The sequence below is a fragment of the Heptranchias perlo genome, chromosome 35, assembly GCF_035084215.1.
Source record: "Heptranchias perlo isolate sHepPer1 chromosome 35, sHepPer1.hap1, whole genome shotgun sequence".
Taxonomy (NCBI): domain Eukaryota; kingdom Metazoa; phylum Chordata; class Chondrichthyes; order Hexanchiformes; family Hexanchidae; genus Heptranchias; species Heptranchias perlo.
The window spans coordinates 7,558,449-7,563,260 of NC_090359.1; the positions used below are offsets into that span (position 1 = coordinate 7,558,449).

General features: G+C 42.5%; 1 pseudogene; it reads left to right on the plus strand.

The window, feature by feature from the left end:
• Nucleotides 1-771: 771 nt before the first annotated feature.
• Nucleotides 772-4,437, plus strand: LOC137302213 (probable G-protein coupled receptor 139; annotated as a pseudogene).
• Nucleotides 4,438-4,812: the final 375 nt, after the last annotated feature.

Below are 4,812 nucleotides of genomic sequence, written 5' to 3' on the forward strand. Positions count from 1 at the left end.
ACTGTTTCCTACTCTTCCAAGATGTGTGTCATTTGCAAATTTTGAAATTGTGGCCTGTACACCCAAGTCCAAGTCATTTATATATATAAAGAAAAGAAGTGGTCCCAGAACCGACCCGTGGGGAACACCAATGGACACCTCCCTCCAGTCCGAAAAACAACAGTTCACCACTACTCTTTTTTTCCCCTGTCACTGGGTTTATCACGGTTTGCTGACACACCAGGCTACATATCTGGACATATTAGTGTCGGGGCTTGTCAGGTTTTCCTGCAATCCCAGCCTATATATAGGAGTCTATCGGCGTTCATTGAGATCAACAACATGTATCTCTGGTTTATTCGGGTTTGCTGGGTTCACCAGCCAATATATCTGAGTTGATCAGAGTTTACTGGGATCACCGGCCTGTACATCTGTATTTATCGCGGTTTACTGGGATTACCAGTTGATATATCTGGGTTTTGCGGGGTATGTTGGTACCGCCACTCAAAATATCTAGGTTTTTCGTGCTTGCCCAGTATCACCAACATATATATTTATGTTTTTCGTGGCTATTCACGTCCCCAGGAAGACAAGTTCTGAAGTAGCTCCTGTGTACACAGCGTGTTTGTTCAGTGACTGTAATTAAACCCAGTCAGCGCGGGACTTCATTTTCCGAACGGTTGAATTCGCTCTGCTATAATTAAGGAAAATCCGCTCAATGTTTCAATCGGAGAATTGATCCCAGCACTAGGACCAACCACCGAATCATCGCTTCTGACTGAAGGGGAAATAATGTCTCTTAGTTTTATGATCAAGCTCCAGATTCTATGGGCGCTTTATGATATACAATTGATTTACTACCCCATCCTGGCTGCGTTCGGTGTCCCGGGTAAGTTACTATCTGCACCTGGTACTTCAGGAAGCCGAGTTTATCTGTACGCGGCGTCTTAGTCCGCCTGTTCAGCTCTTTATTTTATTACTCTCCCTACATTACAACATTGACTACACTGCAAATTTCATTGGTTGTGAGGCACTTTGGAAGGTTCTAAGTTTATGAAAGACGCCATCAAAATGCAATTCTTTCTTTCTTTCCATTGCTCTTGTGTGTTTAATAATGGCCCATGGTCCACTGATGTGAATTCTCATTCATTGGTGTCAGTTCAATGAAAAGTGTGGCCTAAGTGGTCATTATTAGTCCCATTCCATGCGATCTTATTAAGATCCCGGTCTTCTTTCAGACTACAACACACGTCATGTGACTGGATCTTTCTGTTCATTAAAAGTGTGCATTCTGCTGTAAATACTGAGTCCGACTGACAAGTGAGAAACGTTTTATGATCTCACACGGTCTGCAATTTCGGCTGGATATATTTAGTTATTTAGTTGTACAGATGAGTCCAACCAGATAAATGACCAATGCATTTATGATCCAATCTGGTTCAACTCTCTCGCTTTCCACCGCTTCATGGTTTACATTGGTGTCACTGTCTCTGAATGGTTAAATTAGAATGGTTCAGTGAGCTACTATTAATTTTATTCACGTCATTTAATGGATTTATTTCTAATAATTATTCTTCATTAACAATCTAATCCCGTGCCCGCTTGGTACAGTGCTTCGTTTCTCTGATCAGGACCCACAATCAATGTAAGGGGCGTATTCTGATAGTGAAACTCATTCAATATTTTATGCGGCATTTTCCCTATATAAATTGGAAGTTTATTGAATTCGCACTGCGGAAGCGAAATAGCAAGATTAACACTATTTGACTAGAATTCAGATCGATTTGTAATCACAGGTTGGTTTGAAGGATTGGGGAGAACTGAGGACAATTATTTTCACCCAGAGGGTGATGGGAGTCCGGAACTCGCTGCCTGAAAGGGTGGTCGAGGCAGAACCCTCAACTCATTCAAACAGTATAGATTTGCACTTGAAGTGCCGTAACCGACATGGCGACGGACCAAGTGCTGGAAACTGGCATTAAGCTGGTTAGTTCGGTTCGACCGGCACGGACACGATGGGCCGAATCGTCTCCTTCTGTGCCGTAACTTTCTATGATTCTATGATTCTATGGTGTATTATATTACCAGTAATATTATTCCACGATTTAATGTAAATGCTCGTTGTTATAAATGTTACCTGTAATATAATTAGAAAACTTGCCTGCAAAATTAACGAAATTATATTATCATTTTCTACATTTGTATTTTTTTGGTGCGGAGCATCACACATGACCCTGAATATTCAATTGCCGATCATGGAGCTTAGCTCGACTGTAACTCCTGTCATCCAATGATTGACCATTGGGAATCAGGGAACAGAGTATCAGATTGGGCCTCACTTCCAAAATATAAAACGAACAGGGATTGAAATATTTAGTATTTTAGACCAGGAGCAGAAAACTGGAATAATTATCTCAGGGCTAGATAATGTGGGCCACGACAGGCTGTTTCCGTTTCACCTTGTCCAGAACAACAGGACAGTAGCGGGCAACGCCTGCAATTGAAGGGTGAGTTGGGGCGTGAAGTCAAAAGTAAGCTGCAGAAACAATATTTCTGTGTTTGAGCAGCCAATCTATGGAACAGGCTCCTTAGGGAGACGGTGGAAGCAGTTGGTATTGATTCATTAGTGAGGTTTCTTTCAGAAAATAACATTTTGGGTACAGTAGATGAGTAATATGAAACATGACGTCTGCTAAGTGTAACATGATGGGCGGGGGGGGGGGTGTGGCTGGTGGAAAGGTGGTTTTGGATCTATGGTTCTCAAACGTTTCTAAATATGAGGATTTCCTCACCTCATGTCTGGGTCTGTTGTACATTATTTGTCAGAGATTGATTGCTATGATTTATCGACAACCCCTTTATCGTTGTATCATGCGACTACCGGGAAGGTAGAAGGTGCACTCAATGGACCTTGGTGTTTTTTAATCTTGCAATTCCTCTGTTCCAATATTCCTGTCTCTCACGTACATTAATACATTGGATGGGAGGGTTTGATTTGTGTCATTGCACAGTTGCTCTCAATGGCTTGAACAAGTGACCATCGTCAATGTATGAGCACAGACAATGGGTGTTGTTAGCTCACTATTCCATTCAAAGGTTATCAGCGATTCCACCATTCCTTTTTCTCCCTGGGCCCTTTTATCCCTTCCCCAGCTCGAGACATTAAATCCAGATTTCACACCAACAGCTGACACACACACACACTGCAATTCAAATACGCAAACATTTGACCTTTTATTTACCCCGCTGTCTCAAGTGTCGGTGAGGCTCTCGCTTTCCGTTTGGTTACTTTTGTATTCATTCTCGACTAAGTTTCTGTTTTCAACCATGTTTCATTTGATCCCGTTGCTCCACTTATTTGCCGAAGCCCGTCACAGCTAAAATAATCGGATTCCATCATTGGAGACAAAGTCAAGATGCAAATTCTTAACGCATTTAAGGTTATTATGAAGATCATTATTGCCCCATGTTCTATAAGCTGCTCCTTTATTTCACTGGAAATGCATCAAATTAGTGTTTTTCCTGAGTCTGGTGAATCATTTCCCTGTTTCGCTTTTTACAGTTAACGTGGTGACGATTGTGATCCTGTCTCGGGGAAAGTGCGGTCTCTCCAAATGTGTCACTCGCTACCTGGTGGCGATGGCAGCGGCAGATCTACTGGTTGTTATCTTCGATCTGATATGAAGGCAGGTTCCGATTATTTATTGGGAAAAATTTAGATTTCTGTGGTACGTTGCACTGTGTAATATCCACGCCGTCCTGCTTTATGCAGTCACAGACTGTTCTGTTTGGTTCACGGTCACTTTCACCTTTGATCGATTTGTGGCCATTTGTTGCCAGAAGCTGAAAACTAAATATTGCACCGAGAAGACGGCGGCTGTGGTTCTCGGAACAGTCACTGTGCTGAGCGGCTTGAAGAATATTTTCTGGTATTTTCTGTATGGAAATGAGTATTGGCTTAATAACAGTCCCTGGTTTTGCCGCGTGACACCCGAAGTATCTCGTTCGCTGGCCTGGGCGGTCATTGAATTAATGCATTATATTTTCACGCCATTTATTCCATTTCTTTTGATTGTACTGTTCAATGTATTAACGGTCAGACACATTGTAGTGGCCAGCAGATCCCGCAGGAGAATCCGGGGTCCGAGCAGTGGGGATAGTTCCAGTGACCCAGAGATGGAGAACCGAAGGAAATCCATCGTTGTACTGTTTGTTATATCAGGGAATTTCATCCTGTTATGGGTGGTGTTCATGGTGTGTTCTATATTGAGACGGTTGGATTATTTGGGATATCCTGTTCCCCTGCCCACATTTCTACGAGAAATCGGCTTCATGCTCCAGCTCCTGAGTTGCTGCACGAACACTTTTGTTTATGCAGTGACTCAGAGGAAGTTCAGAGAGGAGTTGAGGAATGGAGTGAAATATCCCCTCGCAATGATGGTCAAATTAATTAGATGAGAAGATCTCACACTTTCTTACATTCTCAGGTATTTTTGTTTCTTCTTCTGTTAAATCTAATATTGGGCGTCTTTAACTCTTAATATTTTGTGAAACATTTCACACTCTGGTCCCGTCTTAAAAGTAAGTTAATGTCGCCATTCTTCACGAGATAGGACCCAGACTTGATCTAACTGCAGATGCGGTTTGACCGTGTAATTGCCCTGTAGCGATGAGCTGCTTTAAACAGTCCTGTGCTCAACACGCAGTCCGGGGTGTTTTGGGAATGACCCCTTGTTGTGATTATTTCCAAAAAATAATCCACTGGTGCACAATGTCCGGTCATACAGAGGATGTTTAGTACCTCAGTGTTGGTAAGTTTCTCTGATCTCTGGC